General features: G+C 40.8%; 1 long non-coding RNA gene across 2 annotated transcripts in view; it reads right to left on the bottom strand.

Moving 5' to 3' along the window:
• Positions 1 to 1,355: 1,355 nt before the first annotated feature.
• Positions 1,356 to 17,174, bottom strand: part of LOC102006036 — a 35,560-nt gene continuing 19,741 nt past the window's right edge. For both annotated transcript variants that reach the window (XR_001233831.1, XR_260822.2), the window contains exons 3-5: positions 10,289 to 10,361; positions 6,823 to 7,333; positions 1,356 to 4,605 (exon numbers count right to left, since the gene is read on the bottom strand). This is a non-coding gene — a long non-coding RNA (uncharacterized LOC102006036). The remainder of the gene's footprint in view (positions 4,606 to 6,822; positions 7,334 to 10,288; positions 10,362 to 17,174) is intronic.

Genomic DNA, 17,174 nt, shown 5'->3' with positions numbered 1-17,174 from the left:
AAAAAAAAAAAAAACAAAAAAAGAATACAGGATGATTGTACTTATACTTCAGCACACTGTACAAGATCTGTATTTCCCAGTGCATTCTGGGACCTCCATCCGAGTGGTTCTTTCAAAGCAGGCACTACTGAAAGGCAACCAGGTTTTCATGAGGCAGCAGGAGGTAGGTATAGGCACTTCATCCTTATCCCTTCCAACGAGGAACAACACATCATTGACTTCACACGATCTACAACTTGATTGAAGCTCCTATGGCACTGACTTCAATATCCTTGTTCATAAAAATACTAAATCCTTTAATGAAACACACAGAATAAAGCTAATGTGATTTATGTCACCCATCACCCAGTGGGCTGATGCTTTGTAGTGATCTTGATTAAAGGAAGATTATGAAATAGCAGCAACCCTCCCTCATTTGCATTTAGTTCAAAGGAAATGGCCCAAACAAAACTAAATAGGCATTTAAGTACAAGAAAAAGATTTTTTCTTTTCATTAAGCATGAACATGAAACAACTTGCCAATAATTTGCACAACATTATTTTAGGACTAAAAAGCAAATTTGGCATGAAAAAAATTCCAAACTGATCATGTTAATTACGTTCCCTCTGAGAAAGGAAATTTAATAATCTCCATCTCCAATGCATCAGTCTCAAACTTGGTACTTTAAATTGTTCCCATTTTAAAGTGTTGAGAGGTAAATATTTTAAACACATGTGAGGGATTTTATTTGCCCCTTGGAAAAAAAAAGAAGAAAGTAGCATTCATGTATTACCCTATGATTTTTGTTTTACCATTATCATCATTTCATAGCTAAGGAATCAAGCAGTTCACAACTGGGATCTGAATTGTTCGACACAGTGTCCCTAGAAGTAGTGGCCGGCACAAAGCAGGTGCTCCTCGACTGTTAGAAGAAAGAAAGAGAAGTAACAAAGCCTAGCACTGTAGCCTATGATTTGAAAAGAAAGCAAAACAGCCACACTCCAGCCTCAGTGTCGGTATCTATTTATATTGTGTGAACTTTGCGCGATGAAGCTTCTGCTAACTTTAAGAGAGGCATGTGTGCTGTAGAAGCCAGGGGAGTCCAGGTAGGGTATACTGTGGTGTGCATACCGATTCCTGCACAGAGGATGACCCTTGGTGCCCAGAGGAATGCCTATGTATGTACAAAAGCTTCCATCACAACAGCTTTCTTGTCATTCTTTGTCTGCTGAAATTGCAAATGACTTTGATTGAAATTATACATTGGTAGTTGTCTTAGTTACTTTTTTCATTGCTGAGACAAAATACCCAACACCCAAAGTTAAAGAAGGAAAGGTTTATTTAGCTCACAGTCTGTAAAAGTTTCAGGCCATAGTTGGCTGGCTCCACGGCAGAGTAGGACAGAGCAGAGAGGCATCACAGAGGAGAAAAACAGTTCATTGCAGGCAAAGCTAGCAAAAGCAGCAGGGGACTTTAACTGCTTCTTTCTTGTCCCTTTTATCTTATCCAGATTTCTTAGGGTGGGTAGCACTCATACCCTTAATCCTAGTGCCCTTGAGCGTAGCATTGCACCCTGAATCAATCACAGCACCACACCCTATGGATCCAGCTACCTCTGACGAAGCTCGATCACATGAGGCTTTGGGAGGACATCTAAACACAAGCCGTAACAGTAGTAATCAGCGGAAAAATGGTGATGAGATGCGTCAATACTATTTATGGGTTACTAATATAATCAAATTAAAGATCTTTTATATTCAGTGAAGCCTATCTAATAATGCAATAGCAGACATTCCAAATAAAGGGCTTTTATAAAGAGTCACTTTAAATGATTTTATACCAATCTCAAATGGTTCCTGAAATTTCATTATGCAATTGACATTAACCTGTCATTTTGCTATGCACTGGCAGGCACGTGCTAATTGATAATATTGTACTCTCAAAGCACAATGTTAAAATACAATCACACAGCCCAAAATGTTTCAATAAGTAGGAAACGTGTGCTCCGTTGTTCGATAATGGCTCTGCAGCCTCAGGAGCAGAAGGCCTTTGTTTGTTCTTTGTCTTGTCTTCTCCTGGAGATAATTAGCTTCTCAGCAGCTTGGCAAGGCTGCCTGGGGTATGCATTCTTCCAACAGTGAGAACACTGAGCCATATGAAGTTCAACCGTTTTCCTATGGCTCGCGGAAGCAGGAGGAGAATGTTTTATCCCTCGACTCCCAAATTTTTGTGGTCATCTGGGAACCATTGTATTTTAATATTTCGTAAGAGGAGGGTGGTGAGGTTTCTCTGAGGATGTAGAGGGATGGTGCCCAGGAGACAGTAGGGTGGAGTTGGTGGAAGAATAAAGGCTGTTTAGGTTCCGTGGTTCTTCTTTACTAGCTGTGGGAGTTCTCAGAAAATCCAACACAGATTGTGTGCCTTGTATTAACTCATGAAGGGCATTTCCCACTCAATGCTAGGCAGGCTCAGTCTGCTTATGAGAAGGCTGAGAGGGGCTGGGGTGGAGGTAGAGATGTGTGCTCTGCCTGGTGCTCACACAAGAAGGACACACTTGACAGTCACAACTGGCTCCCTGTGTCACTGGAGACCGAGGGGTATGGCTGAGTGTGTGTGCTGAGGGAGAGGAAGGCGGTATGTAAAGAGAAAGGAGAGTGTGTGTCTGTCCTGGGACAGGCACACTGGCATCACTGCGGACTCAGAGGAAGGGGTACAGCTGGGCAGTTGGAAGGTTTGATGAAGGCAGTGCATGCTATTTAACAAATTCTCTCAGACTTTGTGGATCTATGTGGGCTGGCTTCATCTTCTCTTGTTCTTTCTGATTAGCAATATGTACTCAATAAAGGGAATTCAGCATCTTGACTTTATACTCTATTGGTGGCTATTTTAAAGAGAGACTTTTCATTCTACTGTAAGGGAAGTGGGAGTCCCCCAAGATGTCTTTAAATCACACCATTCCCTTATTATAAGGCACAAGGAGAAATGGGGGAATCCTAGCATTTACCCCTAATATTGCTCTGAGATTTGCTACCCATGTGAATCTAGGCTGGGAAGCAGGACAACAGGAGTGATTAAAAACTCTCATGGCAGAAAGGAAGTTGCAAGGGCTCAAGATGAACCAGGATCAGCTTTTTCTGCAGGGAACACTGGTTAGTAACAAAACAGTCAGTGTGGCTCAGCACTTTCATGATGAGCTGCACAGCACAGAGGGATCGCTCACATGAAAACTAGTAAACTCCACAAAGTACGTGATGTCTAAAACCTCCATGTGGTCAAACGCACATACGCAAGTCACGTGTGCCGTTTAGATGCTCAGGGACTAAGGGGCACTGGGGTGTGAGTCCCCTTCCTGGTTCTAGGAGGATGGATTTTCTTCCCATTGGTAAGACCTTGACCGAATTCCTTCCCCTCTATAAACATTCATTAAAACTGTGAGTTGCAATCTGTAAGTTCTTCCCTGCTCCTAAGGTCCTACTATTGGTGGGGAATCAAGAGCACAGCTAGTCCAAATCACCAAAGTTTGGTGAGTCAGGAAGCATCAGTTGTCTGCATATTTCAGATGATCTTCTGCTGGTGGAAGAAGGGGCAGGTGAGCAAAGTTTCCAAGTGAGGGTTACTCCTTTTGTTGGTAAGTGAATCCTGTAAAAGCTACCTCTGATGAACCAGTTCCTTGCGTAGAAAAGTGTTCATGACAGTGGGCACTCAGGAGCTTCCCAGAGTGCAAAGAAAAGCCCAGATACCTCAGAGGCCTGTGAAGGGTCACAGCTCTCTCTTGTCACAGCCCTTTCCCCTGCACCGAGGAAGGAGGAGGCCAGGGGAGCCGCTGGCCCCAGCTTGCACTTCTCTTGGGTGTGCATTTTGGCAAGAGTCCAAATGGGATCGATGCAGACTCTCTGAGGAAACTGACAAATGGCTCTGTAGGGAGGATGGAATCTAAGGAAATGACTTTTCTTCCCCTCTGGTACCTTGGGAGCGAGGCTTGAATTACTTTTCTGACTTGATTCACGGCTCCGGAGAAGCTGAGTAAAGGACTCTGTCTAAATATTTGTTTGATGTCCTTAGAACCATGGAAAGACTGTAAGGTGTGACCTAGAGCCAGAGATTCATTCTCTTCTCATTGCAGTGCACATCTGTCATTAAAGAGGACTCCGCACAGGGTCCATTTGCAGGTGGAAGTGCCCTGTCCTCTCTGTCAAACCTATAGCACTCTCTGCGGCCAGCTCATGGGGGTCTTATATGTCATATATACACTCCTCTTTCTCATTTCTTCCTTTAAGAAAAACTCATACATCCAACCCTTCACACTGAGGGGATGCTCCTCTGCTTTGAAAAGCGGAGAGCTCACAACCCTGTTCTCCCACGCAGCATAACCCGGACCAGTATCATCTGTCACAGTGCCGGAGACAAACTGCCGGTGTTTGGTAAACAATCTGTGGCTGCTGCGCACTGAAGTTATCGGAGGAGAAACTCAAGCCCCTGGTGGACAGACGAGCATGAGCGGAAGTCCCAGACCAGCTTCGGGAGATCTGGCTTCAAACCTGCTCCGCTGTGAGGAAACAGCGCCCCTTTCTGTCCTTCAGCCTTGGTTTCCATAACGCGGTATTATTCTAGATGTAACAGATTTTCTGGGGAGACAGAAAAGGAATTTATAATGCAAAAAACCAATTATAAACTGAAAAATCCAGTTATAAACCTTTTGTTATTCACTTAGATTCTCACAGTCTTTATTTGATACTCTGATTGTACTGGATTAATCATGGTATTTAATTTTCTTTTCTGTGCTTTACGATGCTTTGCTATTTTGGAGCCTTGTGAAACTAGGAAGGGACCATGCCTTTCCGGGTTAGCTGACTGCCTGTTGGAGCCCATTGGCATGCAAATGGGCCCAGACCCTGAATTGGTGGAGGGCCCCTTGGAGGAAGCAAGCTCTCTTCTGTAGGTGTGGTGTTTTTTTAAAGTTTCCTCCACTCCAAGCGTTTAATGCTCAGCCAAGATGGAGACTCATTGTGGGTCACCTGTCAAGTTTTCTCCAGCTCTAAGATATTATAGTAGATAAATCCTATGGGACCATCTTCTCTCTCTCTCTCTCTCTCTCTCTCTCTCTCTCTCTGTGTGTGTGTGTGTGTGTGTGTGTGTGTGTGTGTGAGGGCAGAGAGATATTTGAGAAAGACAAATTAGGTTTGGACAGCTCCAGAATATTAGATCATGTGAACCTCTCCCTGTCAGTGTGAAAGGCATACATTTACCTTGTAGGATGAAGGGAGAAGGGGTTCATCTTCCTAGAGTCAGAGCTGATTAGAAAACTGTCTCACTCACTAAGTGAGGATGGCAATGTACAATAATGTGGCTTTGGTTTTGCGTTTGGGCCCTGAGCTTTTTGAGGGAAGAATCAGCTTTGGTGATATATAATTCAGCATCTTGTATCTGGCCCTGGAGCCTGCCAGGGTACTTCATATAATGATTTTACTCATGAGGGAAAAATTAATTGCCTCTTCCTCACCAGTTGCCAAGTGCTACAGCTTCATTGGAAAAAGCCAGAATTCCCCTTAGGAGACCCAGTTTTCAAGTTAATATACAGTAATGCTGTACATGGCTTTATTAATCTGGAGGCAGGGTGGATCTGGAAGTAGGAATCAGTCGGCTGGAGAACTGGCTCTTGTCCGGCCACTCTGTGTCCTGCTGCATGATACAGGCAATGCTCTTCCCCTCTTTGTCATATTCTCTCCTTAAATACAGAACTGGAGTAGTCACATGTAGCTCTTGGGCACACACAATAAAATCAAGTGATTAGTATCTCTGGAGAGATTTTAGTTCATTGAAGAGAATTGTCATAAAACACACACACACACACACACACACACACACACACACATACACATACTTTGTATGTACATAATCAGTCTAATAAAGAGAGAAAGTGTAACCCAAAAATGTGCAATTCTACTCCATCCATTATTCTTAGAATCAAAACCACCTGTCTTCCAAAAGAGCTGCTGTGAAAGTTACTATTAATGTTCCTGACGGCTTGCAATTGGCGAAGGACCCTGCATTTCCTGTAGCCAGTACACAAGAACCCCGTTCATTCCACGGGAATGACCCCAGTGGGGGTCTGTGAAGACTTCGTACATGCTTTCAAATGGCCTCTGTCAAATCCCTGTTGGGTATTCCTTCCCCTACTAATCGCTGTGGTGTTTAATTGTTAAAGCCATGTGCATCTCAAGGGAAATTGAACCCATATGTTTCTGAGTCATTTGCACTGAGCTCATCAAATTGTTGTTTTATAAGAGCTGTTTGCTGTCCAGCGAGAATCCCCCAGTGCCTCTTCATACACCGCTCCATACTTTTCAACATCTTTAAGACAGGAAGCTACACTTGGCCTGACAAAAGCCACTATCCATCCTACAACGGTCTCCTCCTCCTCCACCGTAACTTTTCCAGTTATGAAGGCTGGCCTTCTTGAGTGGGAGCCAGACAGGAAAATACCTTATGGGAGGCCTTCCCAAAGCATCTTACAGAGGAACTTCACCGGAAAGATTGAATTAAAATTAAACAAGTCTTCCATTGATTTTACAAGACCTTAAAGAAGAAAATATATCAAGATGCAAAGTTTTCCGAGATTCATTCATTCAGCAAATATTTAGGAGGACCTACTGTGTACCAAGTCATACTTTTAGTTTCTGGGTGTGTATTGCCGTGACAAGATAGCTTATTTTCATGAAGAGTGTATTCTGTAGGGGATTTCCTAAGCATATTTCTATCGTGGAGACATGCATTTTCCAATCACTCCCTGGAAAATACTTGTTCATGGAGATAGAAAATATAAACCCAACTGATCTGAATACCTGAGCACATATGCAGATTAGAAATTCTGTTGCTCATCGGCAGTTCTTGTTTGAGGATGTGTTTGGATTAGGATGTATTGGGAGGAGAGAGAGAGAGAGGGAGGGAGTGAAAGAGGGAGAGAGAGACAGAGAGAGAGAGACAGAGAAGGAGACAGAGAATATTAAATAAAAGCTATTTAAGGTTGGGTTCTGAGGGCTGTTGTGAAGAAATTAGAGCAGGGTAGAGGTGAGTGGAATGTGTGAGTTTTTGATTGGAGTGAGGAGAGCAAAATTCAAGAAGAAATAACCAAGTAAGACAGAAACTTTCTAAAACAGGAATGAGAATGTCATTCTATTAGTAAATTTGTTTTTGCAGCATGACAAGTAAAAACAGTTTAGCCTCAAAAACTGGCGTGAGAGGCGACAGAGAAATGGGAAAACACTGAGAGTAGTTCGACCTCAAATGCAGAAGGGATCGTTTCAAGTTGCTTGCACAGAACGCCAGGTCAGGCAGGATGAGGCCAGTTGCCTGCTGGGAGAAACAGGAGACGATATTATTCTTTCGGTCAGGTTTTGCTATGGTTTTCCTGATTCCTGATATGGAAATTAGAGTGTTACTAGGATCTACATAAGTGTGCAGATACACAACGTATGTATCATAGAGGATGTTTTGTTTCATTTTGTTCTACTGTATTTGAGACAGAGTCTTGTTATGCAAGACTCTGTTATGTTGGCCTCAAATTTGTGATCCTCCTGTCTCAGCCTCTTAAGAGCTGTGACTACTGGCTTCGAGCACATCTTTTTGTTTGTCTGTTTTTCTATTCCTAACTGGGAATGATTTTCAGAATCCTAACTGGGAATGATTTTCAGAATCATTCCCAGTTAGGGACTGCTTCTCCATTATGTTGTTTCACTAACGACCTGGGCAGCTCAGGGTCCGTTGTTTCCCTGTGCCAGTGATTGGTTCCGAGATAGCAAGCCAAGTGCAAGTTGGACAATCAGACCAGTTCAGAAAGCTGTTTGTCTCTTTTGGCTAAAGGCCAGGACTGAGTGACCTAATGTGACTGATGTCAATCTCTGCAAGAACCAGGGGATAATTTAACCCTGGAATCCAGTCTTGCTTAAAGCCAGAACTGCTGCAGGACTTCTCAGTTATCACTGCCAAGCAATTATCTTGACACTTCGACCATAAAAACCCTAATGAAGTGTTTTTTAATTAGATTGCTCTGTGCATAGAACTCACTTCACAGGTTGGGCAAATTCTGTTTTCTGTTTATTTATGTAATTCCAGGGGGAGCTCTCTTGGGTAGTGCTAAAGTCACCTGTAATGAGATGGAGCCTAGAACCCCATCTGGGGAGATCTGGAAAGTAGCAGTCCTTCCAGAATCTTCCTTGAATACAACCTGCCCCCATTTGAGAATGTGCTGCCTTATAAGTTTAATTGCACTGTTGTGGAGGTCTCAATCTCCTGAATTGATTCAAAATGTCTACCTTCCATGGTCATATTTTTTTGTATTTTTTTACTAGTGCATGTCTATGATACATAATGAATAAATCCTTGTAGTGAGTTTGCACACATACTACATCATAAACCTGTTTAATCCCTCTTTCCCTCTCTCTCCTTTCCTAGATCCCCTCCCCATCTGCATAAGGTCTACCTTCCTGTGCCTTATCATGTGTCCATTATTTTTCTTTTTAAAGTATTTATATGGTGGGTTTCTCATATGGAAGAAACCATATGATATTTGGCTTTATGTGTCTGATTTATTTCACTTAGCATTTTAGTTTTAAATATAGCCATTTTCCTACAATGATTCAAATTTATCCATCTTTATGGCTGAGTAGTACTCCACTACGTATAAATACCACATTTCTTGATCCATTCATGTGTTAATGAACACATAGGTCACTTCCAACATTTAGCTGTTTAGCTGCTATAAACATGGCATGCACGTATCAGTGTAATAGCATACCTTTAACTCTTTAGGAAAGATACCCAGAAAGCATATAGCTGGGTCAAATGGAATTTCTGGTTTTAGTTTTTTGAGGAATCTCCATGCTGATTTCTATAGTGGTTGCACTAGTTTACATTCTCATCAAAGAGGTGGAAACTTTCCTTTTCCCCCAGCACTTAAACAGTATTTGTTGTTTTTTGAGTTCTTGATGATAGACGTTCTTTCTGGAATAGGATGGAATCTCAGTGTTGTTTTGATTTGTTTTTTCTAATGGACAAAAATGGGGAACATGTTTTTCATACTTATTATTCATTTCAATTTCATTTCTATTGGGGGTGTCTTTTTTTTTAGTGTTTTATATTTAAGCTACTAGTTAGTTGTCTGGGGAGTAGCTGGCATGATCATTTTGACTTGGGGGAAGAGCCAGAAGTTGCACAGTGCCAGTTCTGGTGAATAAGGAAGATAAAGACACACTGTAACATGTATGTGCAACCCTGTCCTTTCTTGGGTCCCACTCAGGAGCAGCTTTCAGTGAATCTTTGATCACACCTTGTAAAGACACTGAGGAAAGAGAACTTCTACAATTGCTTCAGAAAGTGGCAAGAACAATGGGGTGAGTGTGCTCAAAGTGCGGGAAGCATTTTGACTGGATTAAAGGCAATATGTCCTTTACTGGAATAAATTTTTTAAATTTAAATATTCACGCTGTATTTTGATCACTCTTTTTGACCACTCTTTATACGTTTGCCAGTATTAGTAAAATAGTGAAAAGATAAATTAACTATCTGTGGACATAATCTTCACTATGATAAAATGTAATAATGCTTTCTTCTGATTATTAAAACTGAGACATTTAAATCAGCAGATAATTCCAAGTAAGAGCTTTTAGTGTTGGTAACCTGCAGTTGGCTGATGCTGGGACAAAGGAGTCCTGTCTCCTAGAAAGCTATGCTAATCCTCTAGAGCAGTGGTGGGGAACATCCGGCATGCTTTGTATCATTGAAAGCTTTACAATTAGTTTGGCATCACTTCTGTAGAAGATCTCAACATACTTCCCATTGATTGTGACCTCTAATTTCACCCTATCTTGGGCTCTTTGGATCATTTAAAATCTTCTCATTGCTCCTCACCCTCATTACATTTTTTTTTTGCACAAAGATTTATTTTCATTTAATCTCAAAATAACACTGTGTAAAGACTCCATTGTAATACCTCTAGATTTTACGTTGAATGACTGACAAAAATGATTGAAGTGCATTTTAAAATTGGAAAAGAACCCTAAAATTTCCTGGCAGGCCTTCTGTGGGGCTGTTTCTTGTTAGTGGGTCCTGAAGGTGGACTAGAGTCAGCCAGAACAGAGAGCCCATGGAGGCAGCTCTCTGGAGTCCTCTGCCAGTGTTGCCAAGTGATCTAGAAGACAAGAAATTCTAAATCTTCACTATTTAATTGATCTTTGTTAAATGTAATTACAGTAAGTTTATCCTTGGCTTTTTAGTTTGTTTGTTTGTTTGTTGGAGATAAGATCTTGTTACCTGAATATAGCTGGCCTTGAACTCAGGCTCCTGAATGCTGGGATTTCAGGTGTAAGCCGTCTGTACTTGGCATCTAGAGAAAGATGTGACATTAATCCAAATGTTTAACCATAAGGAAAAGGACTTAGTCTGTTTGGAGTCACCATTTTATACACATCGTGGTACACAGTGGCCACTCAGTAATTTTGTTGACTAATGACTAAATGGTTGAATAAATGAACAGATAATCATGTATTTGAAGTAGTCATTGACTTAGTTTCCAAAACTTAACAGTAAAGCCTAGGTGAAAGATCCTTGTCAAACACTGGCTCTTTTTCCACACAGATTCAGTTTTCTTCCACTTAACAACTGAAAATGGGAGTTCACTTTCTCACATCTGTCCATGCAATAATGACAGCTGCCTCGTCAGTATTGAGTATCTCAACAACCCCCTGGAATACTAACTTCTGTCAGGTTAGGAAAGAAATAACATAGGTGACTTCTATGTTGGGATTCTTACAGTCTAAAACAATCAGGGGAGCATCCAACATAAAACAGTTATGTGTGTAGAATGTAGATCATAGGAGAAAGGCACGACTAAAGTTCATTGTTCAGGTAAATCATCAACAAAGAGTTTCAAGCCTTGTACTAAGTGCCTGAGACACAAAGTTAAAAGTACAAAGCACCCAGGGGGAAGTTCACAATCTGAAGAAAAAAGGGACATGTCGGCCATTATAGGGTGGTGTATATGACTTCAGCCATACAGTCTGCCCATGTTAACATGGGTCTGTAAGGTAATTTACCACATTGCAGGACAAATTTAATAAAGGCAAGAGCTGACATATTTAAGGTGCATATTTTTGGCGGTAAATATATGAAAGTTTTACAACCTTCCCGTTCTTGATTTGTACAGTTCAGTGGCATTAAGTACATTCACATTATTGTATAACTATCACTATCATCTATCTTCTGAACTGTTTTCATCTTGCAAAACTGAAACTCTGAACTCATTAAGCAGTTATTCCTCATTTTCTAGCATTGTGCTCCCCTACCCTAATCCCTGGTAACCACCCTCTTATTCTCTGTCTCTATGGATTTGACTACTCTAAGAACCTCATAAAGGGGTGCTGTCATTTGAATGTCCTCACCAAAGCTCATGTTCAAATTTAACCCTCACTGTGAGGTATTACCAGGTAGGGTAATGAAAGGTGTGCTGTCATTAATGGATCAGTGGATTCATGAGTTATCAAGGGAGTGGGTTTGCTAAGCAAGTGAGCTCTTTCTGACGAGTTTGCTCCATGTGATATTCATCATGGAATGTTCTCTGCCAACATGGGACTCTGCAGAGAGTCCCTATGACAAGAAGGATCTCACCAGATGCAGCCCATTGATCTTGAATCCCCCAGTCTCCAAAGCCATGAGCTGAATAAACCTTTATTCTTTATAAAATTGCCTAATGTTTGGCATTCAGTTATAGCAACAGAAAGTAGATTAACTCAAGGGGAAAATCATGCAGTACTTGTCCTTTTGTGGCTGGCTTATTTCATGTGGCATGATACCTCCTAAGTTCATCCATATGGTAGCATGTATCAGAATTTGCTTTCTTTACAAGGCTGAATGATATCCTGTTTTACTCATACGCCACATTTTGTTCATTCATTCATCCGCCAGTAGGCATTTGGAGAGCTTCCATTTTTTTGACAGTTAACTAATGCTGTTAGGAACATGGGCTGAAGTTTGAATTGAATCTCAAAGAGTAAGGAGAACCTCACAAGTAGCAAGGTAGAGAGGGCACTATTGGGCAGTGTGGTCAAGCAAAGCATGTTTCAGGAACTTTGGGTGCTCTGTTCTACTTGGGGGATTTTGAGCTTGTAGAAAAATGATAGGAGATGAAGTTGGAGCCATAAGCAAGTCTCCATAGACATAAGCAAGTTAGATCATTAGTTGAGTTTTGAATTTTATTCAACAACCCATGGGAGGAAATATGGACATAGTTTGGAGGATAGAATTCATATTTCACTCTATAACTAGTCTGAGGACCAAGCAACTGAAAACTAATACAAAGGAAAGTAGTCCACTTGTTAACATGTTATGGTAGACAGTCTCCAAGAAAGTCCCCAGCGATCCTTGTAACTGATACTTTTCTTACATCTGACTTGCGCAACAAATATCAGCCACATTGTTATTATGAAAATATCAATATGAGACTTTTAATTTTGTCATAGAAGATGTGGCTTTAATTTTTTTCTCTCTTATGGACTCTGGAAGAATCCAGCTTCCATGTGTCAAGAAACTCAAGAGGCCTTATGGAGAGGTCTGCAAGGCAAGGAGCTGTAGACTTCTGCCAGCCCTAGATGAGCAAGCACGTGGAGGAATAAACCCACCAGTTGTAAATAGTTCCTCAGAGAAATATGTCTTGATAACAAGACATACTGAGCCACACCACCTACTGAGCTGCTCCAGAATTTCTGACTCATAGAAACTATGTGAGAGAATAAATGTTTGTTATTATACACTACCAAGTGTTGGAAAAGTGTATCACAAAGTATTGGGCAACAAGTATATATGACAGTCTGTGCCCCAACCAAACTTGTCTTCTCTTTGTGCCCTGGACATAGTCTGGACTTTCTCTCCTTTTCTCCATGTTTTCTCACATGCTCTTCTCATCTCTTGTAATTTTATCTCTTATGAAAATTTTGCTTCTGCTTCCGAGAACTGGACAAAATTGACCTCCCTATGAAGCTATTCCTTATTTTCTGCAGCTAAATGTACTCTACATTTGAGGTGGGTCTTGGGCAGTTTTTGTTACACCAATGATCAAACCAAGGAAACTGGGAACCAGACCCTTAATAAAAAATGCAAAATTAAATCAAGATTTTGGAGGAGGTGTATGCTAATTCCTGACACATGATGCACAATCTTAGAAAAGATAATCGGTATACCGGGCAACATGCTACCACTTCCTTGATCTATTTCCCACTCAGTGAATATTACAGACTCCTGGATTCTGCTATGAACAGTCCATGGGTGTGGCTTGGATAGCTCAGATCTCTCCTGGAGCAGCTCATTTTGTTCCTCTGCCCTAATTTCAACAGGAGGAACAAAGCCAAGCAAGCACAGGCAACACCCAGCTCTTAATGCACAAGCCCTAATTTATAACTGTGGCCAGAGAAAAGAGCACAGAGTCCCGTTCTCTCCAGCCTTAGCTGCTCGGCAGGATGTCCTTCGGTGGACACGGCTGCTGGTGGATGAGGAGCATCAACTCCCGCAGCTTCAGGCGGACTATGCTAAGTGTTGCATTGGGAGGGGAGAGGCATGATGACTGGAAACAACCTGATGGCCTTGGGCAGAGAAAGGACAACACAGCAGCCCCCAGATATGGCTATGACCTCAACACTCTGTAGACTTTTTGTCCCCTCTCTATGAGTAAATGCAGAGCATCTGCTGGGCCACTGATCTATATCCCCAAGTCATTCCATTATAGATATGGGATCATTTCTAATTGTTTAATTTTCTCGTGGTGCCCAATTCCCAATAGCTTCAACCATTTTACATCAAGAAATCGCAAGCTTGAAATAGACTTACCAGTGACATGCTGAGAGGCCCAAATATCTGAAGTGCAAAGACAAAGCCACACATGCTACACAGTCGGAACTTAATCCTCGCTGTGACAAGTTAGGACAATCTGACAAAGCTCTAAATAGAGTCCTTCATCCCAGAATTTTCTTTTTTTTTCCAACTGAGTATATATATTCTGCCTTGTATTATTTGTGTTCTTATTGTATGTTTACTATGAGCTGGGGGCTTCTTAAAAATGGAGACTCTATAATCCTAGGGATCTTTATGCTGTTTCAGCCCCTCACCCTGTTTCTGGATTGTAAAGCACAGATTAACATTTATAGAACCCTTTTTTCTTGTCCTATGCATTAGTCCAGTCCAGTGACGGCAAACCTTTTAGAGACTGAGTGCCCAAACTGCAACCTGAAACCCACTTATGTATCACAAAGTGGCAACATGCAATTAAACCTGAATACTGAGGTTTAAGGTTAGAAAAAACAGCTCATACATTAGCATTTTTACTTTAAAAGGAAAACCCAATAAGAGAGCTTTGAAATGAAAGCCTTTTATTGAAAGGTAAAAGTTTGCATTCGGAGTGCTTTTGCGCAATTAATGTGATCCTTGCTGTCCTACACATGCTGATAATTCATCAAACCTTCGTTCATACTTCATTAATTTGAGAGGAACACATGCAGCACTCAGGTCAACCATTAGTCTGTTTCTTTTATCAGATTTGATATAATTCAAAGCTGGAAACAGCTGCTCACAAGCACAAGATGATCCAAGCAAAGTAAGAAAAGCAATCCTAAGTGCTTTCATTGATTTAAAATTATTTGGCAGGGAATTCCACACTTAAGGATTTCATTTTCAGAGCTAGCAACTGTGCTGTCCTTTTTGTCCTCCCTTCATACTCAGTCCTTTCTATCTTCTCAAGAGTTGCATGCAGGTCATGGAATTTATTTTTCCAGACAGAGCTTCCTTGAAATTCCAATAGCTCCACCTCCAGATTTACAAAATCTATCCAGTAGAAACAGGAAAGAGTAAGTTCTTCAAATTTGGCTTCATCTGAAGTAAGAAAACAACAAGGTTGTCTCTATCTTATGGAACTATAAAAATTTGTTACTAAAATTCTGTTTTGCACCTGCTACAATGGTAGGAAACTCCTTTCAGGTTCCCCGATGGCTTGTAGGACTGTCTGCAAATGTATTTCTAAATGCAATTTTAGATTTGGAAAATTTTTCAGCTGCCCATGTTTAAGTGGCAAAAAACCTGCAGTTTTTGCTCAAATGTTTTGATATCACCCATCCTTTATGCCATTTTCCCTCTACCTTGTAGTTTTTTGTTCAGTACCTTGAGATGTAGCATAAAATCTGTAAAAACCATGAGATTGTTAAACCAGACCATATCAGTGAGCTGTGGATATTCCTGCCTTTTTTCATTCATAGGCAACTTTATTTCATCCAAGTAAGCTACCAATATCTTCAGGACTGTCTTTTCCTCAGCCACTGGACATTATTGTATATAAGTAAAGCATCACACCATGCTTGGACCTCATCAAGAAGTGCTTGAAACTGTCAAAAGTTAAGAGCATGAGCCATGATATAATTCACCATTTTTGTGACATCTTTGAGAATATGGTCTGATATCTTGCTGTTTTCCCTGGCACAATGAGCTTCTTGACGTATAATTCAATTAAACTGAATGATCCAGTCATTTTGCTTCTTTAACAAAGAACTGTGTGAAACAAGATGCTGCCCTCACCCTTAAGGTACCTGTCACAAGTGACTGAAACCACTTTTTCTGGTCTTGCATCTTACGATAAAAAAGCATCCATCACAGCATTATAGCTAACTATCCCTTGTGTTCGTCTAGGCAGAGACACCAGTTTCACCAGCTCTCCTTTCATGATGTCACCAAGAGCATAACACAAAAGTACTGCCAGGCTGCAGGCTTATTTACACCTGTGCTTTCATCCAGCCATCCAACCACATGGAGGAATAGGCTGTCTTTTGTAAGTCAGTGGTGAGCTGCTGGCTAGCATCACTTCCATGCACAGGACTCGATCTTTAACAGTATTTCTGCTAGGTGGCATCTCAGAGATATACTGTATAATTTTATCCTTGTTTGGGAAATTATGAAAAAGGGAATTACTCCCAGACACATGGCCATTTTGATAAAATCCCTATCAGAGAGGGCTTACTGTGTTTTGCTCTGCACAGGGAAATTTGAAAGATGGTAGCTGTCAGATGATTTGTTGTAGAAAGATAGCTGCAAAAACTGAGATATTGGGAATGACATTTCCTCAATTTCCCTTTAGAAATTCTTTCCATTCAGTTTCACCAAGTTGGGCAATACTTTTGTGGTTGGTGTCAAAGTGCCAACTGACACTTGGTGTGGAATACACAAAACGTTCATTACACAGAATACATAATGCTTTCCCTTTGCATCAGTTACTCAAAATGAGTCTGTTCAGGCCTCTTGGAGTGATCTTTCTCTACCTGTTTCCAGTTTTTGGTATTCATCACTTGGAGTTTACAAGAGCATAAAATTTTTAAAAAAGCACTCAATGTAAATCTATCCCTACATCAAAAATAGCAAATGCTACTAGTTAACACTAAAGAATTGAATATTCCCTGAATCAGCAATCTATGGCAGTGAGTCTAAGACTGGGTTCCTCTTAAATGTGCTGACCACCAGTACAAAGGGGCAATGTTCGGTTGATCACCAGCTTTTGGCCTGCTCTGAAAGAGCGCCTGAGAGCATTTTCTACCTTGTGGGGGCTTCTGCTGAAATCACAGCCACTCCAGACTTTATGAAAACATAGCATGTTTTCATAAAGTCTTTACAAACAACTAAATATGAAGCTGCAGAGTCAAATATTCCAGGGGTACAGCACAACATTAAGAGAATTTCAGTCTCCTCTTTAGAACATCTCTTTGCTAAATCTTAGATATTAAATTTCAAGTTTTCATAAGAAAGCTCAAACTAAAATCTTATGTTAATAAAAACAAATGTACTAAAATTCAAGTCAGTTCAAGCAAATCAAATATATACACAAATACACATATACAAATATTTACAAGTATGTATATACAAATATATATTTGTGTGTGTGTATGTGTGTATATATATATTTGGACTGTGAGTTTAAACATACAGTAAACAATGTATAAAAATAATATATAAATTATATATGCATACACACATCTAACTCCTTGGAAGTGCACTGACCAGTCATGAGAAACCTTGGATTAGTCACTGCTAATGAGCTGTGGTTGCTGATGTCATCACCTGGCGCCACTACTTCTTTCTGAGCATGCGCATGGCCCCGTGTGCACTATTATCGGAC

This window comes from Chinchilla lanigera, unplaced genomic scaffold (genome assembly GCF_000276665.1).
Source record: "Chinchilla lanigera isolate Chin_1 unplaced genomic scaffold, ChiLan1.0 scaffold00020, whole genome shotgun sequence".
Classification (NCBI taxonomy): Eukaryota; Metazoa; Chordata; class Mammalia; order Rodentia; family Chinchillidae; genus Chinchilla; species Chinchilla lanigera.
Note: the sequence above shows the minus strand (reverse complement) of the source record. Positions and strands in the feature narration are given on the sequence as shown.